Consider the following 20,946-nt stretch of genomic DNA (forward strand, 5'->3'; position numbering starts at 1 on the left):
TCACACAATGTACTGCAGACATCTCATTACAAATCCACAGGTGATTCTGGTTATATGGCTGCAGTGGTTATAATGGAAGAATGATTGAACCGCACACCCAGCAGAGCTGGGTTTTGTACAAATAGCAAATGGGGAATTGGGCAGCAGTGAGAGAGGGACAGGTTCACAATGTACTGATTGGGCAGGACTGAGAGAGGGACAGGCTCACAATGTACTAATTGGGCAGGACTGAGAGAGGGACAGGCTCACAATGTACTGATTGGTCAGCACTGAGAGAGGGACAGGCTCACAATGTACTGATTGGGCAGCACTGAGAGAGGGACAGGCTCACAATGTACTGATTGGTCAGCACTGAGAGAGGGACAGGCTCACAATGTACTGATTGGGCAGCACTGAGAGAGGTACAGACTCACAATGTACTGATTGGGCAGCACTGAGAGAGGGACAGACTCACAATGTACTGATTGGGCAGCACTGAGAGAGTGTCAGGCTCACAATGTACTGATTGGACAGCACTGAGAGAGTGACAGGCTCACAATATACTGATTGGGCCGCGGTGGGAGAGGGACAGACTCACAATGTACTGATTGGGCAGCACTGAGAGAGGGACAGGCTCACAATGTACTGATTGGTCAGCACTGAGAGAGGGACAGGCTCACAATGTACTGATTGGGCAGCACTGAGAGAGGGACATGCTCACAATGTACTAATTGGTCAGCACTGATAGAGGGACAGGCTCACAATGTACTGATGGGTCAGCACTGAGAGAGGGGCAGACTCACAATGTACTGATTGGGCAGCACTGAGAGAGGGACAGACTCACAATGCACTGATTGGTCAGCACTGAGAGAGGGACAGGCTCACAATGTACTGATTGGGCAGCACTGAGAGAGGGACATACTCACAATATACTGATTGGGCAGCACTGAGAGGGGAGAGGCTCACAATGTACTGATGGGGCAGCACAGAGAGAGGAACAGGCTCACAATATACTGATTGCTGTCACTCTCGCCATGCTGCCCAATGTACTGATGATCCCCAATTATTTGATCAAGTCTTGGGTGAGTTCTTGTGGAATTCTATACATTTCCCGTTAACATTTCTCAGGGAAATGTTAATATTATTGTGAAGGTAAAAAGGGCATCAACTACAACAACTTGTATTGACATAGCCCCTGTAACATAGTACAAACGTCCCAAGAGGCTTAGCAGGAGCATTATCAGATAAAATGAAACACCGAGCCAAATAAAGAGGTATTAGAACGGGGGACCAAAAGCCTGGTAAAAGAGGTAGAATTTTAAGGTTTAAAAGGCATCAGTAGAGGCGGATAGGGTTGGAGAGGGAATGCCAGAGTTCATGGCCGAGGCTGCTGAGAAAACAGCCACCAATTGTGGTGCGGTGAAAATCAGGGATGCACAATGTTCCAAATTGAAGAGTGCGGTGATCTCGGAGAGTTGTAGGCCTGGAGAAGATTGCAGAGATAGGGATGGGTGAGGTCATGGAGGGATGGAAAACAAGGATGATAATCTCAAAATTTGCCAGACCGGGACCCAAAGTATTTCAGCGAGCACATGGGCAATGGATGAACAGGACTTGCTGCGTGTTCCGATAGGTACAGCAGAGTTTTGGATAAGATGAAATTTACAGAGTATGGAACATGGTTGGTTGTCGATCATTAGCGTGTTGGAATCATTAAGACTGGAGATACGAAATGCATAGATGAGGATTTCAGCATTAGATGGGCTGAGGCAGGGGAGCAGACAGCGAATGTTATGGAGTTGGAAGTAGGTGGTCTTGTTGATGGAGAGGGTATGGGAGTGAAAGGTCAATTCAGGATCTAAAAGATACACTGGTTGCAAACAGTCTGGTCCTGACTCTCACAGTTGCCAGGGAGAGGGATGGAGTCCGTGGCTTGGGTATGGAGTTTGTGGCTGCGATCAAAGATAATGGCTTTGGTTTTCCCAATATTTAGCAGGTGGAAGTGTTTGCTCTGATAATACTGGATGTTGGACAAGCTTCGTGACGCATCAGAGACAGTGCAGGGCCTGAGAGAGATGGTGCAGGAGAATTGAGTCTCTTCAGTGGAATCTGACATTTTGTGTTCGGATGATGTCGCCAAGGGACAGAATGTAGAACATAAGTAGGAGGTGGTCAAGGATATATCCTTGGGGGATACCAGAGGTAACAGTGCAGGAGCGGGTAGAGAAAAACGTGCAGGAGATTCGATTCTCTTGCTACGAGTGGATGAATCATAGTCATAGAGTCATAACGGCACAGTAGGAGGCAATTCGGCCCATCGAATCTGTGTCAGCTCGCTGTAGAGCAATCCAGTCAGTCCCATTCCCCCACTCTATCCCCGTAGCCCTGCAAGTTTATTTCCCCCAAGTGCCAATCCAGTCTCCCTTTAAAACATTGAGTGTATTTGCTTCCACCACTTCCGTCAGCAGCGAGTTCCAGCTCCTCACCACTCGCTGCGTAAAAACGTTTTTCCTCACACCCCCCTGTATCTCTTGCACAAAACCTTAAATCTGTGTCTCCTAGTCCTTGGTACCATCAATTAGTGGGAAAAGCCTTTCCCCTTCTAGCCTATCCAAACCCATCATAATCTTGTACACATCTAGCAAATCACCCCTCAACCTCTTTTGCTCTATTGAAAACAAATCCAGCTTCTCCAACCTGTCCTTTTAGCTAAGATTCTCCTTCCCCAGAACCATTCTGGTAAATCTTCTCTGCACCCTCTCAAAGGCCTTCACATCCTTCCTAAAGTGTGGTGACCAGAACTGGACGCAATACTCCAGTTGTGGCCTAACCAGCGCTTTATAAAGGTTCAGCATAACTTCTCCACATTTGTACTCATTACCTCTATTTATGAAGCTCAAGATCCCATATGCTTTGCTAACCACACTCTCAATATGTTCCGCCACCTTCAGAGACCTTTGCACATGAACTCCCAGGGCCCTCTGTCCCTGCACACTCTATAAAACTGTGCCATCATGTGTATATTGCCTGTCCCTTTCCTTATGCCAAAATGCATCACCTCACACTTCTCTGTTATAAATTCCATCTGCCACTTGTCTGCCCAGTCTTCTAGCCTTACTATTTCCTGTTGTCGTCAATTGGTACCATCCTCACTGTTTTCCACACCCCCAAGTTATGTGTCATCAGGAAATATATGGGGAACACCACTGTCTACCATCCTCCAGTCTGAAAAACAGCCATTTACCACAATTTGCTGTTTTCTGTCCTTGAGCCAATTCCTTATCCAAGCTGCCACTGACCCACCTATTGCATGAGCCTCAATTTTGTTAACCAGCCTTCTATGTGATACTTTGTCAAACGCCTTCCTAAATTCCATGTAGACAGCATCTGTTGCATTCCTTTCACCAATCCTCCCTGTTACTTCATCAAATAATTCAATTAGATTAGTCAAGCACGATCTGCCTTTTACAAATCCGTGTTGGCTCTCCTTAATTAGAGGAAACTGGTTTATCCGGAGGTTAACTGTCCGGAATCCTCGATCCACCGGCAAAAATCAAGAGCCGTTTCGTTAGGTTTTTTATCTTCTCGTGGATTTTTTTTCACCAGTCAGGCTCTGCAAGGTCTCGCAGAAGCTGTTGCTAAGCTACAGAGACGCTTGCAAGGTACGGCCGACTGTTTAGAAGCTGTTGCTAAGCAACAGGATTTGTTGATTCACACGGAGCTGAAAAGCTCCGTATGTTTCAACATTAGCACTGGTTTGTCCGGCAGTTTAGATGGGATGGCAACAGCTTAGTGCCATCGGTGCCGGATATCACAAAGTTTCCTATAGCTTAAACCTCTCCAAGAGCCCGTTATTTTTTTCCTTGATTATTGTTTCTCAAACTGTACCAACCACTGATGTTAAACTGACCGGCTTGTAGTTACTAGGATTGTCCTTACACCTTTCTTGAAATATGGTGTCACATTTGCCACTTTCCAATCCTCAGGCACCTCCCCCACATCTAGGGAAGATTGGAAAATTAAGGCAAGCATTTGCGCTATCTCCTCCCCCAATTCCCTTAGCAATCTGGGATGCAAGCCATCTGGACCACGCAACTTGTCCAGTCTAAGCATACCCAGCCTTTCTAGTATACCCTGTCTATCAATGTTCACCCCTTCTATTACTTCTAACTTTTCCACTGCTACCGATATTTTGTCAGCATCCACCTCCTTACTAAACACCGATACACAGTACTCATTGAGTATTCTAGCCTTGCCCTGCGCCTGTAAGCATAACATCTTCTTGGTCACTAATAGGCCCCTTCTTCTTCTTCCACTCGGCCTCTTACAACCTACTTATTGTTTATTTGCCGGTAGAAGATTTTTGGGTTCCCTTTTATGTTATCGGCCATTCTACTTTTATATTCTCTCTTTGCCAATCTTATTTTCATCTGCACCTCCCCTCTCAGCTTATTGCATTTAGTCTCGTTCTCCCTTGAAGAATTCGCCTGACATGCACCACACACCCTCTTTTTTTGATTCAACATCTTCTTTACCTCCCTCGCCATCCAAGAAGCCCTTGCTTTGGTTCCTTTACCCTTCTCTCTTCTTGGAATGTACCTAGCCTGTACTTGGAACATCTCCTCCTTAAAGATCACCCATTGTTCTGTTACAGGTTTTCCTGTCAGTCTTTGATTCCATTTTAATCTAGCTAGATCCTTTCACATCCCATTGAAGTTAGCCCTATTTCAGTTTAGAAGTTCCACTCCAGACTGATCCTTGCTCCTCTCCATTGCTAATCTAAAACATATGATACGATGATCACTCGTACCCAATTGTTATCCCACAGACACTTGTTCGACCTGGCCCACCTTATTCCCCAGCAACAGATCCAGCAATGCCTCCTTCCTAGTTGGGCCAAAAACATACTGGTCAAGGAATTTCTCATGAAAACATTTCAGAAATTCCTCCCCCTCCATTCCCTTTACCTCAGCATTATCCCAATCGATATTTGGGTAATTAAAGGTCCCCCAATATCACCACTCTATAGGTCTTGCATATCTCTGCGATTTCCCTGCAGATATTCTCTTCTTACTCTCTCTCACTATTTGGAGGCCAATAGAATACCCCCAATAACGTGATCATACCATTTTTGCTCCTCAACTCTAACCAAATGGATTCTGTCCTTGTCCCCTCAAGAACATCCTCCCTTTCCAACACTACAATGTCTTCCTTAATCAGCAATGCCACCCTATTTTCCTTCCCTATCTTTAATGTACCCTTGAATATTAAGTGCCCAGTCCTCACTGTTTTATTGCCACGTTTCCGTTATTGCCACAACCTAATATTGCCAGACGGCTAATTGTGCTTGTAGCTCACCAACCTTACTCATCACTCTTTGTGCGGTTACGTACATGCATTCTAAACCCATTTTTGATTTTTTCATAGTCTTTCTTGGTCTGCTCCTATCTAATTAGGATTTACTTCCACCTCCAGTACTACTTTCATCACTAGTACTATGCAACACACTCACTCTTTCGTGCACATTATTCCTCTTTTTTACTCCTATATGCTGGTGCTGGTGCCCATGAAATTTAACCCGCCCAGCTTGTACAGGTCCCATCTTCCCCAGAAATGCTCCCAATGCCTCAAGAATCTAAGACCCTCCCTCCTGCACCATCTCTCCAGCCACACATTTTTCTGTTCTATCCTTCTATTCCTGTACTCACTAGCCTTTGACACCGGGAGTAATCCAGAGATTACTGCCCTTGAGGTCCCGCGTTTAATCTCTCTCCTAGCTCCCTAAACTCTGCCTGCAGGACGTCACCCCTCTTTCTGCCTATGTCGTTGGTACCGATTTGGGCAACGACCTCTGGCTGTTCATCCTTCCCCTTCAGAGTGTCCTGCAGCCGCTCAGTGACAATCTTGATCCCGGCACTAGGAACGCAACATTCCATCCTGGAGTCAATTCTACGGCTGCAGAAATGCCTGTCTGCTCCCCCAACTATCGAATCCCCTACCACTATTGGTCTTCCACTCTTTCCCCTCCCCCGCCCCGCCGTGCAGCTGAACCACCGGTGGTGCCTTGCACTTGACTCTGGCTGCAATCCCCAGAGGAACCAGCCACCTCACCAGTACTCAGAACAGGATATTGGTTGGAGAGCGAGATGCACTCTGGGGACTCCTGCACTACCTGCTTGGTTTTCCTCTTCTGTCTGGTGGTCACCCATTCCCTCTCTGCCTGCACACTCTTAAGCTGCGGGATGACAACCTCCAGAAATGTGCTATCCACGTAACTCTGAGCCTTGCGGATGCACCGCCGCTGCCGCTCAAGCTCTGAAAAACGGATCTCGAGCTGCCGTTGCTGGTGACCCTTCCTGCACACGTTGTCGTCCAGGCTACGTGAAGTGTCCAGGACATCCCACATGGCACAGGATGTGAACTCCACGGGACTGAGCTGCCCTGCCATTCTTCTATTTAATAGACTAGGAATGGAAAGGAATTAAGAATGATGATTAAGGGCATCAGGAATTTTAGATGAGGAAAGATCAAGGAAATGGGTTTAGTTTCTTTTACTGAAGCGAAGTCAGGGTCTTGTAATTGAAGTTGTTTGATTTTTAATGGCATTAACAACATTGCTGCAGGAACAGGCTCACTGAGAAGAGGATCAGGTACTAACAGAAAGTTACAATTAGGAGGCAATGATTAAGATGGAATTTAGTTAAATTATTTCACAGAAAGGTTAATAGAATCGGGGATCAAGTTACCAGTGAAGGGCATTTGGGGCAGTGTAAATGGGACCGAGAGACAATTAGATGAGTTTGTGCAGACACTGAACAGATGGGCAGGTGGTTTCGTCACTGTTACAGAGTCCAACACCACCAGAGTCCAACAACAGCCTTCGGTCATCTGAGGAAGAAAGTGTTTGAAGACCAGGGCCTCAAACCCGGCACTAAGCTCATGGTCTACAGAGCAGTAGTGATACCCGCCCTGCTGTATGCCTCAAGAGACATGAACCATGTACAACAGGCATCTCAAAGCACTGGAGAGGTACCACCAACGCTGCCTCCGCAAGATTCTGCAAATGCATTGGCAGGATATGCGCACCAACGTCAGTGTTGTTGCTCAGGCCAACATCCCCAGCATTGAAGCTTTGACCACGCTCGATCAGCTACGATGGATGGGCCACATCGTCCGCGTGCCGGATACGAGGCTCCCAAAACAAGCGCTCTACTCAGAGCTACGACACGGCAAGCGAGCCCCAGGTGGGCAGAGGAAATGCTTCAAGGACACCCTCAAAGCCTCCTTGGAAAAGTGCAACATCCCCACTAACACCTGGGAATTCCTGGCCCATGACTGCACAAAGTGGAGGAGAAGCATCCGGGAAGGCGCCGAACACCTCGAGTCTCTTCGCCGGGAGCAATTGGAAGCCAAGTGCAAGCAGCGCAAGGAGCGCACGTCAATCCAAGTACCTCACCCACCCGCCCCTTCAACCACCATCTGCCCCACCTGTGACAGAGACTGTAGGTTCCGCATTGGACTCATCAGTCACCTGCAAACTCATTTTCAGTGTGGAAACAAGTCATCCTCGGTTCCGAGGGACTGCCTAAGAAGTAAGATGAGAAGTACAGAGACAGACTTGTTTGCATCAAGTGGATTTATTCGGCTTCTCAGAATTTTCCCGCTGCCATTTTGTTACAGAAAATACTAACAATGTTTGAGTGGTGTGGCACATACAGACTGCATGCCCTAGATGTTGATCGGGGCTGAAAACAGGCATGCATTGATGGAGCGTGCACTATACCTGCCAGTTAACGTTGACTGAGGCAGCAGGTATTATTTGTTCTGACTCTAATGAGCCAGTCGTGCAGTTAGCGCTACCCGTGCTATTCACTGGCTATGCAACTCTGCTTTCTTTTGACAGGGGGTTACTGCTAGATGTCGGGCCTCCCTGACATGACTTAAAAGGTAACCAGCACCTTGTAAAGGTACTCTCCGGGTACAGACAATAGGGAGACAATTGTCACAGAGTCATAGAATTATACAGCACAGAAAGAGGCCCTTCGGCCCATCGCACCCGCGCCGTCCATCAAGCCCTGTCTAATCTAATCCCATTTTCCAGCATTTTGTCCATAGCCTAGTATCCTATTGCATTTCAAGTGCTCATCCAAATGCTTCTTGAATGTTGTGAGGGTTCCTGCCTCAACCACCCTTTCAGGCAGTGAGTTCCAGATTCCAACCACCCTCTGGGAGAAAAAGTTTTCCCTCAAATCCCCTCTAAACTTCATGCCCCTCACCTTCAATCTATGCCCCCTTGTTATTGACCCCTCTACTAAGGGGAAAAATTCCTTTCTATCTGCCCTATCTATGCCCCTCATAATTTTGAACACATCATTCAGGTCCCCCCTCAGCCTTCTCTGCTCCAAGGAAAACAACACCAGCCTGTCTAGACTTTCTTCATAGATGAAGCGCTCCAGCCCAGGTAACATCCTGGTAAATCTCCTCTGCACCCTCTCCAAAGCAATCACATCCTTCCTATAGTGTGGCGACCAGAACTGCACACAGTACTCCAGCTGTGGCCTTACCAGCGTTTTGTAAAGCTCCATCATAATCTCCCTGCTCTTATATTTTTTGCCTCGGGTAATGAAGGCAAGTATCCCGTGTGCCTTTTTAACCACCTTATCAACATGTTCTGCTGCCTTCAGGGATCTTAGTACGTGCACACCAAGGTCCCTCTGATCCTTTGTCTTTCCAAGGGGCTTACCATTCATTGTGTATTCCCTTGCCTTGTTAGTCCCTCCAAAATGCATCACCTCACACTTTTCAGGGTTCATTTCCATTTGCCACTGTTCCGCCCATCTGAACAACCCATCCAAATCGTCCTGTAGCCTTAGGCTTCCCTCTTCGCTATTTAACACCCCACCAATTTTCGTGTCATCTGCGAACTTACTATTCATACCTTTTACATTCACATCCAAATCATTAATGTAGACCACAAACAGCAAGGGAACCAGAACCCATCCCTGCAGTACCCAACTGGACACAGTCTTCCAATCACAAAAACAACCTTCCACCATCACCCTCTGCCTTCTGCCACTAAGCCAGTTTTGGATCCAATGTGCCAAGGCACCCCGGATCCCATGAGCTCTTATCTTCCTGACCAGTCTCCTCTGCGGGACTTTATCCAAAGCCTGACTGAAATCCATGTAAACCACATCCACTGCACTACCCTCATCCACACACCTAGTCACCCCCTCGAAAAAATGCAATCAAATTGGTCAGAAATGTTCTTCCCTTGACAAAGCCATGCGCTATCCCGAATTAATCCTTGCCTCTCCAAGTGGAGACTAATTCTGTCCTTCAGAATTTTTTCCAATAATTTCCCTACCACTGATGTTAGGCTCAGTGGCCTGTAATTCCCTGGTTTCTCCCTACTACCACTCTTGAGTAATGGTACTACGTTAGCTGTTCTCCAGTCCTCTGGCACATCCCCTGTGGCTAGAGTGGTTCTGAAAATTTGTGTCAGTGCCCCTGCAATCTCCTCCTTTGCCTCACATAGCACCTTGGATTAATCTCGTCCGGGCCTGGGGATTAATCCACTTTTATGCCTGCTAAAACCGCTAGTACCTCCTCCCTCTCGATGGTAATATGTTCCAGTATATCACAGTCCCCCTGCCAGATTTCGATATCCCCATCGTCCTTCTCCATAGTGAGCACAGATGGAAAAAATTCATTTAAGACCCCACCTACATCTTCTGGCTCTACACACAGCTTGCCACATTCGTCCCTAATGGGCCCTACTCTTTCCCTAGTTATCCTCTTGCCCTTAATATACTTATAAAACACCTTAGGATTTTCGTTTATTTTGCTCACCAGTGTTATTTCATGGCCCCTCCTCGCTCTCCTAATTTCTTTTTTAAATATCCCCCTGCACTTTTTATGCGCCTCTAGGGCTTCCTCTGTCTTTAGTCTTTTGTATCTGCCAAAAGCCCCTCTTTATTTCCTAATCCATTCTCGTATATCCCTTGACAACTAAGGTTCCCTGGGCTTGTTGGTCCCACTCTTGACCTTTACGGGAACATGTTGCCATTGTACTTTCTCGTTTTCCTTTCTGCAAGACTCCCATTGCTCCGATATGGATTTTCCTTCAAGTAGCTGATCCCAGTCCACATTGGTCAGATCCTGCCTTATCATATTAAAATCGGCCTTCCCCCAATTTAGAAATTTTATTTCCGGTCCATCCTTGTCCTTTTCCATGACTACCTTAAATCTCACCGAATTATGGTCACTGTCACCTAAGTGCTCACCTACTAACACTTCTACCACTTGCCCGGCCACATTCTCTAGAATTAGGTCTAGTACCGCCCCTCTCTTGTAGGACTTTCTACATGCTGGCTCAAAAAGCTCTCCTTGAGGCACTTTAAGAATTCTGCACCCTCTAAGACTTTCAAACTCTGACTATCCCAGTTAATATTGGGGAAGTTGAAATCTCCCACTATTATTACCCAATTATTTGCACACTTATCTGAGATTTGCCTACATATCTGTTCCTCTATCTCCCCCTGACTGTTTGGGGGCCTATAGTACACTCCCAGCAAAGTGCTTGCCACATTATTGTTTTTAAGTTCAACCCATATGGCCTCATTTGCGGAAACTGTTAATATATCATCCCTCCTTACAGCAGTAATTAACTCCTTAGTTAATATTGCAACACCCCCTCCTCTTTTACCCCCCCCTCTGCCTCGCCTTAAGATTCGATACCCCGGAATATTGAGTGGCCAATCTTGCCACTCCCTCAACCATGTCTCCATGATAGCAACAATATCATACCCCCATGTGTTGATCAACAACTTCAGTTCATCCACCTTATTCGCAAGACTCCTTGCATTAAAATAAATGCCATTCAGCCTTGCCCTACTCCCTTGTGCCATTACATATTTGGTCTGCCTTCAAAGCCGACTTGTTTTTCCTCTATATTTGGCTGTACATCACCCCCTATTATAGCTCCACTCTGTATCCCATCCCCCTGCCAAGTTAGTTTAAACCCCCCCGAGCAGTGCTAGCAAACCTCCCCGCAAGGTTATTTGTCCCGTTCTGGTTCAGGTGCAACCCGTCCGACTTGTACAAGTTCCACCTTCCCCAGAATCAGACCCAGTGATCGAGGAAACTAAAGCCCTCCCTCCTGCACCAACCATTTAGCCACGCATTCACTGCTCTTTCCTGCTATTCCTATACTCACTAGCACGTGGCACCGGGAGTAATCCAGAGATTACAACCTTTGAGATCCTGCTCTTTAATCTGCTACCTAGCTCCCTAAATTTTTCCTGCAGGACCTCATCCCGCTTCCTACCCGTGTCGTTGGTCCCAATGTGAACCACGACTTCTGACTGTTCACCCTCCCCCTTCAGAATGCCCTGCAGCCATTCAGTGACATCCTTGATCCTGGCACCAGGGAGAGAACAAACCATCCTGGAGTCACGTCTACGGCCACAGAAACGCCTATCTGTTCCCCTTACGATAGAATCCCCTACCACTACCGCTCTCCCACTCTTTTTCCTCCCTTCTTGAGCAGCAGAAGCATCCGTGGTGCCAGGAAGTTGGCTGCTGCTGCCTTCCTCTGGTAAGACATCCCCCTCAACAGTATCCGAATCGGTATACCTTTTTAAGAGGGGTATGGCCACAGAGGTCCCCTGCACTACCTGCCTGCCTCTACTGCTCTGCCTGATGGTCACCCATTTCCCTTCTGCCTGTGCAGCCCTTACCTGCGGTGTGACCAACTCACTAAACGTGCTATCCACGACCCTCTCAGCATCGCGAATGCTCCAAAACTCATCCATCTGCAGCTCCAGCGCCTCAATGAGGTTCGCTAGTAGCTGCAGCTGGATACATTTCCGGCACTCATGGTCGGCAGGGACACCGGCAGTGAATTGTGAATTGTTCCAATGGCTGCTAGAGCTACAGAAAGCAGCAAGCAATTAGGAAAGCAAATGGAATGTTTGCCTTTACTACCAGGAGGATTCGAGAATAAGAGTAAAGACGTCTTGCTGCAATTATGTATGGCCCTGGTGAGACCACACCGGGAGTATTGTGTACACTTTTGGTCTCCTCACCTAAGGAAGAATATACTTGCCATAGAGCGAGTGCAATGAAGGTTCAAGAGACTGCTCTACTCTATGAGGAGAGATTAAGTAGACTAGGCCTATATTCTCTAGAGTTTAGAAGAATGAGAGATGATCTCATTGAAACATACAAAATTCTTACAGGGCTTGACAGGGTAGATGCTGGGAGGATTTTTCGCTTGGCTGGGCAGTCTAGAACCAGGGGGCACAGTCTCAGAATAAGGGATTGGCCATTTGCAACAAACGTATATTCCTCCAGGGCATAAAAATCCGAAAGGAAAAGTGTTCCAACCATGGCTAACAAAATAAATTAAAGGTAGTATTAAGTCAAAGGAAAAAGCTTATAAAGCTGCAAGAAAAAGCGGTCAGCCTGAGGATTGTGATTTTTTGGAAATCAGAAAAGAGGGACCGAGAGGGAGGAGGTACTAGCGGTTTTCGCAGGCTTAAAAGTGGATAAATCCCCAGGCCCGGACGAAATGTATCGCAGGCTGCTTTGTGAGGCAAAGGAGGTAATTGCAGGGGCTCTGACACAAATTTTCAAAATCTCTCCGTCCACAGGGAATGTGCCAGTGGACTGGAGAACAGCTAATGTAGTACCATTATTCAAGAAGGGTAGTAGGGATAAACCAGGGGATTACAGGCCAGTGAGCCTAACATCAGTGGTAGGGAAATTATTGGAAATAATTCTGAGGGACATAATTAGTCTCCACTTGGAGAGGCATGGATTAATCAGGGATAGTCAGCATGGCTTTGTCAAGGGAAGATCATGTCTGACCAATTTGATTGAATTTTTCGAGGGGGTGACTAGGTGTCTGGATGAGGGTAGTGCAGTGGATGTGGTATACATGGATTTTAGTAAGGATTTCGAGAAAGTCCCGCAAAGGAGAATGGTCAAGAAGGTAAGAGCCCATGGGATCCAGGGTGCTTTGGCACATTGGATCCAAAACTGGCTTAGTGGCAGAAGGCAGAGGGTGATGGTCGAAGGTTGTTTTTGTGACTGGAAGCCTGTGTCCAGTGGGGTGCCGCAGGTATCGGTGCTTGGTCCCTTGCTGTTTGTAGTCTACATTAATGATTTGGATGTGAATGTAAAAGGTATGATCAGTAAGTTCGCAGATGACACGAAAATTGGTGGGGTGGTAAATAGCGAAGAGGGTAGCCTCAGTCTGCAGGACGATATAGATTGGTTGGTTAGATGGGCAGAACAGTGGCAAATGGAATTTAACCCTGAAAAGTGTAAGGTGATGCATTTTGGAGGGACTAACAAGGCAAGGGAATACACAATGAATGGTAAGACCCTATGAAAGACAGAGGGTCAGAGGGACCTTGGTGTGCATGTACATAGATCCCTGAAGGCAGCAGAACAGGTGGATAAGGTGTTTAAAAAGGCATATGGGATACTTGCCTTCATTAGCCGAGGCATAAAATATGAGAGCAGGGAGGTTATGATGGAGCTGTACAAAACGCTGGTTAGGCCACAGCTGGACTACTGTGTGCAAATCTGGTCGCCACACTATAGGAAGGATGTTATTGCTTTGGAGAGGGTGCAGAGGAGATTCACCAGGATGTTACCTGGGCTGGAGCGCTTCAGCTATGAAGAAAGACTGGACAGGCTGGGATTGTTTTCCTTGTAGCAGAGAAGACTGAAGGGGGACCTGATTGAAGTGTGCAAAATTATGAGGGGCATAGATAGGGTTGATAGAAAGGAACTTTTTCCCTTAGTAGATGGGTCAATAACAAGGGGGCATAGAGTCAAGGTAAGGGGCAGGAGGTTTAGAGGGGATTTGAGGAAGGACTTTTTCACCCAGCGGGTGGTTGGAATCGGAAACACACTGACTGAAAGGGTGGTAGGGGCAGGAATCCTCACAACATTCAAGAAGCATTTAGATGAGCACTTGAAATGCCATAGCATACAAGTCTACGGGCCAAATGCTGGAAAATGGGTTTAGATCAGACAGGGCTTGCTGGCCGGCATGGACACGATGGGCTGAAGGGCCTCTTTCTGTGCTGTATAACTCTATGACTGTAAGAAATTGATAAAGGAATGGAAAATGGAATATGAGCACAAACTAGTGAAAAATATAAAAACGGATTGTAAAAGCTTCTATAGTTATGTGAAAACGAAAAGACTGGCAAAGGTAAATGTAAGTCTTTTGCAGTCAGAAATGGGAGCATTTATAATGGGGAATGACGAAATGGCAGAGAAAATAAATAAATACTTTGTTTCTATCTTCACGTAGGAAGACACAAAAACCCTCCCAGAAACATGAGATAACCAAGGGTGTGACGAGAATGAGGATCTTACAGAAATTTTTTGTAACAAAATCAATAGTAGCAAAATTAATCGGACTAAAAGTCGAAAAATCCCAAGGATCGCATGACCTACATCCTAGGGTTTTGAAAGAGATGGCTGTAATTATCAATAACGTGTCATTCTATGGTGGACACTAGGTGGAGCTGTAGAGCTGTATATAGCTCTATGTATAAGACTACACCACCCAGCTGTATGTGTTTAAGACTACATTACCCATGAGGCACTAGGCTACCCACAAGGCAACAGTCAAGATGGCAGCCTGCACACAGGAGCACCCATGCTGCATTTCTACAGATACTGTACCTAGAGAACGTGTACTGAATGAATGACTAGCTAGAAGCTCGCTGTGTTCATAATAAGAATGTCTAGTTATTAATGAACATAACATGGTACCAGGGTGGTGAAGGTCTGCTGAAAATTGTGAAAAGCGACATGGAGAATTTGAAGCCACCAGAGGGTTTGAATCTCACAGAATCAATTGACTACAATTGGCAGACTTTTGAACAACAATTCGAACTCTACATTGCAGCCATCGGATTCGGTACGAAGCCAGATGCAAGGAAGATAGCGTTGCTGCTTATGGTTGCAGGCACACAGGCGATAGAGGTATTTAATACATTTGTATTTAATCCAGAGGAGAACAGAGGAAAATTAGACGATGTGCTACAGAAATGTGATGCACATTGTCCTCCCAAATAGAATGAGACCTATGAAAGATACATGTTCCATTCTCGGACACAGCAACAAAATGAGACTTTTGATAGCTTTATAACTGATCTGAAACTAAAAGCACAGACATGTAATTTCTCTGAGCTCAAAGCATCCATGATTCGTGACCAGATTGTGTTTAATATTCATGATAAAAAACTCAGGGAACGTCTGTTGAGAGAAACCGAACTAAATTTGGAAAATGTGGTGAAAATATGCCAAGCCAGCGAGCTAGCTCGAAAGCACGTGAAGACTTTCAGTGAAATCAATAATGATGCGATAATAATGAGTGATAATGCTGCTGCCGGTGCTGTGTCCTACAAGGGGAAGAAACGTGGGCAGAACAGAAATGAAAAGCATTCGGAGGATGACATTTTTAATTGTAAACGCTGTGGTTACAAACACCAGTTAAGACACTGCCCAGCATTTGGAAAAATGTGCACAAATTGTAATGGAAAGAATCACTTTGCCAAACAATGCTTTTCAAAAGTAAAAACTAAGAAAGGGCAACGAGTTAATGTAATTGAGGACACTGATTTAACTGAGACAATTTTTGTACGAATGGTGTCATGTGACGATATCAAAAAGGATACAGCAAATGTGCACCCCTCAGAAATGGACAATGCTGAACATAAAGTTAATGCAGTAAAAGTGGACAAATGGATGATCCCACTGCAGATAAATGGAGCATTAGTTACACTGAAACTGGACACTGGGGCAAAAGCAAACTTAATCAGTATGAGTGACATAAAAAATATGAAAGAAAAGCCCAAAATACAGAAAAAGTCAGTACTACTGAAGGACTATAATGGACAGAAAATAGATAGCTTAGGCGTATGAAGACTTAAAGTGACAGTCAAAGACAAAGTGCATCATCTCATGTTTTCTGTTGTGGCTGAAAGACTTGATTCGATACTAGGTGACAACGCGTGTGAAGACTTAGAACTGGTCAAGAGAGGCTACCATATAAACTGTGCCATAAGCAGACCAGATGACTCAGATGATGAAGCAGAGAGCCCATCAAGGATGAAAAGGCCAAAGGGTATCCATGTCTTCAAAAAGCCTAGTTTCTCCAAGAAGAAAGAAAAAGACTTTAAGGTCAAAGAGAAGCCAAAGGAAGAAAAGCACAAAGAGGAAAAACACAAGGAGAAAAAGTTCAAAGATATAACCGCAGCAGAGGTTGTTAAGCAGTGGAAAGAGAGAAAGAAAAAGAAGAAGCCTGCACTAGAGCAGGAAGTAGTTCCGGAGGATACTACTTCTTCCCTCAGGCCAATCTTTGGTGTTCCATTAGCCGAGGCTGCTGAGGACTATGCTGTATGATGGGATCCAGCTGCCAGCAGTTTTTCGAGAGTGCATTGACTACATTGAGAGTTATGGCATGAAGAGTGAAGGAAACACTGAATCCCTCTCCAAGCAAAGATCGCAAGGAGACCTCGATCTATACAAGAGCAGATTGATGACAATGCCGCAACTGCAACTTTTCATTCACCTCCAGAACAATCTCATGAAGACACATCAGACTTACCCGTGTTGAGAAGACCCACACGTGAAGTAAAAGAGCCTGATAGACTTAATCTTTCAGTACAATGTAAAGCTTTGAAAATGTGTTTGACTGTTTTGAAAATGTTTATGTTTATAGAGCAGTAACAAAAGTGTTACTGATATTATCTTTATTGTTTTCTTGAAAGTTGATTGATATTGATTTTGTTAAACCTCAAAGAAAGGGGGATGTAATGATCAATAACATGTCATTCTATAGTGGACACTAGGTGGAGCTGTAGAGCTGTATATAGCTGTATGTATAAGACTACACTACCCAACTGTATGTGTTTAAGACTACATTACCCATGAGGCACTAGGCTACCCACAAGGCAACAGTCAAGATGGAAGCCTCTACACATACAGTGCCTAGTCCACATGTGCTCAATAAAGTAAGTAGCAAAAGCTAGCTGTGTTCATAATAAGAATGTTTATTTATTAATGAACATAAGATGGCCATTGGGATAGTGGACGCATTGGTTGACATCTTCCAAAATTATATTGATTCTGGAACGGTTCCTGCAGATTAGAGGAAAGCAAATGTAACCCCACTAATTAAGATAGGAGGGAGAGAGAAATGGGGAACTACAAACCTGTTGGCCTCACATCAGTAGTTGGGATAATGCTGGAATCTATTATAAAGGATGCAATAACTGGACACTCAGAAACTAATAGTACGATTGGGCAGAGTCAACATGGATTTATGAAAGGGAAATCCTGTTTGACAAACCTATTGGAGTTCTTTGAGGATGTAACTAGTGGAGTAGACAAAGGGGAACCAGTAGATGCAGAGTATCTGGATTTTCAGAAGGCCTTCGATAAGGTCCCATACAAGAGGTTGGTGAACAAATTTAGGGCACATTGAATTGGGGGTAATATACTAGCATGGATTGAGAACTGGTTAACAGACAGAAAACAAAGAGTAGGGATAAACGGGTCTTTTTCAGGATGGCAGGCTGTAACTAATGGGTTACCGCAAGGATCGGTGTTTGGGCCCCAGCTATTCACAATCTCTTTCAATGATTTGGATGAGGGGACTAAATGTAACAATTCCAAATTTGATGACACAAAGCTTGGTGGCAGTGTGAGTTGTGAGGAGGATGTGAAGAGGCTTCAAGGGGACTGCGACAGGCTCAATGAGTGGGTGAGAACATGGCAGATGGAATATAACGTGGATAAATGTGAAGTTATCCACTTTGGTAGAAAAACAGAAAAGCAGAGTATTTCCTAAATGGTGAAAGATTGGGGAATGCAGATTCTCAAAGGGACCTGTGTGTCCTTGTACATGAGTCACTGAAAGCGAATGTGTAGGTGCAGCAAGCCATCAGGACGACAAATGGTATGCTGACCTTCATTGCAAGAGGATGTGAGTACAGGAGTAAAGAAGTCTTACTCCAATTATATAGGACCACACCTGAAGTACTGTGTATAATTTTGGTCACCTTACCTAAGGAAGGATATACTTGCCATAGAGAGAGTGCAACGAAGGTTCACGAGATTGATTCCTGGGAAGGCGGGCTGTCGTACGAGAAGAGATAGAGTAAACTAGGCCTATATTCTCTTGAATTCAGAAGAATGAGAGGGGATCTCATTGAAGCATACAAAATTATTATAGGGCTTGATAGGGTGGATGTTGGGAGAATGTATCCCTTGGCTCGGGAGTCAGGAACCAGTGGCCACAGCGTCAGGATAAAGGTTAGACAATTCAGGACTGAGATGAGGAGAAATTTCTTCACACAGAGGGTGGTGAATCTTTGGTATTCTCTAACCCAGAGGGCTGTGGAGGCTCAGTCATTGGGTACATTCAAAACAGAAGTCGATAGATTTCTGACTAGTAAGGCCATCAAGGGATATGGCAATAGGGCCGGTGAATGGAATTGAGGCAGAAGATCAGCCATGATCTCATTGAATGGCGGAGCATGGCCCGAAGGGACGAATGGCCTACTCCTGCTCCTATTTCTTATGTTCTTATATAGGACTGAAATGAGAAGAAATTTATTCAGTGAGAGGGCAGTGAAGCTTCGGAATTCTCTAACTTGGAAGGCCGTCGAGGGTCAGTCGTTGAATATATTCACGACAGGGATCGATAGATTTTTGGATATTAAGGAATCAAGGGGTGTGGAGATAGCGCAGGAAAGTGGACAGAAGGTACAAGATCAGCCATGATCGTATTGAATGGCGGAAGATGCTCGAAGGACCAAATGGCCTACTCCTCTTCCCTTTTCTTATGTTCTTAGACTGAACCCTTAATGCACTTGAGGCCCTGATAGAGACAGTGGACAAGGGGAGGGACATACTCTGTCCACTAGTGGGCAAGAAACCCTCCAGTCATCAACTCCATCCACAGTGTGAAGAGGCGGCCGAGCAAGTCAAGGAATCAGAGAATCATAGAAGTTTACAGCACAGAAATCGGCCATTCGGCTCATCGACCGTGTGCCGGTCGATGAAGAGCTATCCGGGCTAATCCCACTTTCAAGCTCTTGGTCTGTAGCCTTGCAGTTCATGGTACATCAATTGCACATCCAAGTACTTTTTAAATGCAATGAGGGTTTCTGCCTCTTCTACACTTTCAGGCAGTGAGTTCCAGACCCCCAGCACGCTATGGGTGAAAAAAGTACTCAACTCCCCTCTAATCCTTCTACCAATTACTATAAATCTCAGCCCCCTGGTTGTTGACCTTTCTTCTAGCGAAACAGGTGCTTCACATCCACACCATATAAGTCCCTCATAATTGTATAAACCTCCCTTATAATTTTAGCAGTGCTGGAGGCTTAGCTCCCAGGACAATGGCTGCTTTTCCGTAATGACTTCATTGGAGTCGTCAAGGTACGAACACGCTCTCTTACTCTCTGCTCACACCTCCCCCATCTCCAGCCTCACTACACTCTTAATACTCCCCTACCTATTTCTCTACAGCCCCCACAAACACGACACCACACTTCACTATATATCCTTTCCCTCAAAGACACACACCCCAAATCTAACATCCCACATGCTGCATACCAGCTTTTCGACAATGACATGCGCATTTTCCAACACCTCACAAGAATGTTGCGAACACATTCCCTTCTTGCAGAAGCGCAAGTGGACTTGAGACAGGAAGCTGTCACCAGAAGAGGTCGAGCCTGTCTGCACTCACGCTCCAACCGCAGAGAATATGTACTGACCATCACCAGCAGGGACAGAGCCATGTCCGTGGTGGCTGGCATCACTGGAGGAAACGTTGCAGATGTTCTCGCACCTTTTCCTATTTTTCGCTTCTTACTTCTATTTCACCCTGACACTGTGCACGACAAACTGCAGGTGCTTTCACCAGAAATCTCTCTCTCTCTCTGTGTTCCAACATAAACTAAAAGGTATCAATTGGCTGTCTCTTTCAGTTCAGCTGCTGAAGATGTTGACATCCTTCTGCCAGTAGAAGAAGAGGAGGCCACTCTTCCTGGAGATGTAACATTACTCGAGCAAACCATCGCAAGCAGCTGCTCAGATACTGGCACCACATGTACTTTAGAGGCTAGGTTGGATAAGGGGTCCTCACATGGTGAATGTGCAGGAGATGGGGATGGAGGGTTGGACAGGTGCTCACTGGAGGGCGAGATCCAATTCTAGCTTTGCTGCAGTGGACTCAGATACTGACTTCGATGGACCCGCCTACCGAAGAAAGCTGATAGACATATACCAGGAAATGCTCAGTGCACAGGGCAGCCTGCCAGTGCGCTCCAACTTGTGTCAAGGCTTTGAAAAGGCATGGAGCCCACTCTGTGCAATATGGGCGAGTGATCAGCTCCATCAGCACACCAGTGGCACCCACCACGATGGAGCTTCTGCTGGCATTTTCCATGGCATCTGACATTGCTGCTAGGAGTGCTGAGGCACAGTCGCAGGAGGATGGCTTTGACTCCTTGGGAGAGGCAGCTGCTGTCCTCTCTGAGGGGGGACAGCGTGTCTGCTCCCCCGGCAACCAGTCCAGCAGGGCTCCTGTTAGTGCTACACAGCCACCTGGGCCCACGTCAAGATGCCACAGTCTGCAGCCAGCCATTCTAGGCAGAGAGCTGCTCGAGTTCCCCCATCACAGCCATCGGAGTGTCAACAATGGTCATTCAGCAGCATTCCAGCACATAAGCTGTAGCCACTGGGGAAAGACCTCATTAGGAGCACTAGGATAGGGAAACGAGCACGCAATACAGACACAAAGGCCACGATTTCGCCACCTGAGGCTGGGTAAGAGCGACCGAGCTTGGTGCCGGACGGCGACACCGTCCCTGGCTCCATCCCACTGTGTGATAAGAATTTTCCGTTGAGGGGGCTTGT

At 46.0% G+C, this 20,946-nt stretch overlaps 1 pseudogene across 1 annotated transcript in view; it reads right to left on the reverse strand.

Moving 5' to 3' along the window:
* The window catches only part of LOC147092563 (NACHT, LRR and PYD domains-containing protein 3-like), a 54,531-nt pseudogene that overhangs the window by 16,282 nt on the left and 17,303 nt on the right, over nt 1-20,946 (reverse strand). The gene's annotated exons all lie outside the window — the stretch shown is intronic.

This window comes from Somniosus microcephalus, unplaced genomic scaffold (assembly GCF_052327205.1).
Source record: "Somniosus microcephalus isolate GS21.2 unplaced genomic scaffold, FLI_Smic_1.0 unresolved_chr2, whole genome shotgun sequence".
Taxonomy (NCBI): Eukaryota; Metazoa; Chordata; class Chondrichthyes; order Squaliformes; family Somniosidae; genus Somniosus; species Somniosus microcephalus.